The following is a 1,478-nucleotide window of genomic DNA, read 5'->3' on the forward strand; positions in this document are numbered from 1 at the left end:
TAAGCTGCAGAAAGCTAGGGGCCTAGGCCTAGGCCCCGCTAGACGCGACGCGCTTCGTTTCGATAAGGCCTAGGCCTAGGCTAGACGCGACGCGCTTCGCTGTCGATACCGCGCCTGGTTATTTTTAGCTCGCGTCTCAGCGGTCACGTTCGCAAATGCACTGTTGTCACGGACCGCGAGGCCTCGTTTCCTGTCTCTATATTTTAGTGTCTCTGGTATCTCTATCTATTTAATAATACATCTATTATCTATTTGTGGTGGCCGAATGTTGCTATTGAAAAGGCTTTTTAATGGCTGCATCGATTGACATGCGATTTTCACCAAAAGATTCTTTAAAATATTCTCCCGATCATGACGCCCTTGGTTTTTTCAGTTTTGAGACAGTTTTGCTGCAAAAAGCTAAATTCCTTTATTTCGCCGATCGCTTTTGCAGGCCGACGCTTTTGTCTCTGTAATTTTAGAAAATCCGGAAGTGATATTTCGCGAGGCACATTTTGTTTTGAGAGTTTAGATCTAGACCTAATTTTTTGCATCTATCAAGATTTATTACCCCATTCCAGTAGTATGTAAATATAGTAGGCCAATGACTTTTAGTTGATATTAAAGCACCGATCATTCCTTTTATCGAAAGGGGCCCCAGCTAGTTTATTTATAGATGTAGTTGTGGAAAGTACGCTGTGTTATTGCTTTCTAGTAATCTAGTACGCCACGGTGCCCATGTAAAAAAAAAAAAAAATCAACAACGGTCCAGCCACGCCGAATGCGTATGACAGAAAACATGCCAGGTCCATTATATAAAAATATATACATGTATATGTATATATATTTTTATTCTCTCTGTACCTTTTTTTTTCTGGTTTTTGTGTGTGTGTGTGTGTGTGTGTGTGTGTGTGTGTCTGTGTGTGTGTGTGTGTACATGTATATTTACAAATATATACCCCTTCCAATCAAAAAAGAAACTAACATGACAAAACAAACAAATCATGTTTATGTCACCATTAGTACGTCAAAGACTCAAATGTACGTAAAATCATGTAGCCTATTATGAAAACATAACTAGCAAACAAATAACTTACGGCAAGATGAGATGAGATGAAATGACATGAGATGAGATAAGATGAGATAATGTGAGATTACCTGAGATGAGATGAGGTGAGATGGGGCAGATCTATACTGACATTGCATCGGATAAAATTGACGCTAAGCGTTCTTCAACTCATGAAACACAAAATAATGAATACACATGTACATAACGGCAGAACACGGCGAACAAACTAGCGAACAACCATTACCTCACACATTTCTATTGTGCGTTCTTTCCCTTCATCCCACCTCCCTTTACGTCTCTGCACCACATTATTTCTGTCACTTACACACACAAAGAAGAAAGGGGAAGAAGAAGAAGAAGAAGAAGAAGAAGAAGAAGAAGAAGAAGAAGAAGAAGAAGAAGAAGAAGAAGAAGAAGAAGAAGAAGAAGA

This window comes from Aplysia californica, unplaced genomic scaffold (assembly GCF_000002075.1).
Source record: "Aplysia californica isolate F4 #8 unplaced genomic scaffold, AplCal3.0 scaffold01111, whole genome shotgun sequence".
Classification (NCBI taxonomy): Eukaryota; Metazoa; Mollusca; class Gastropoda; order Aplysiida; family Aplysiidae; genus Aplysia; species Aplysia californica.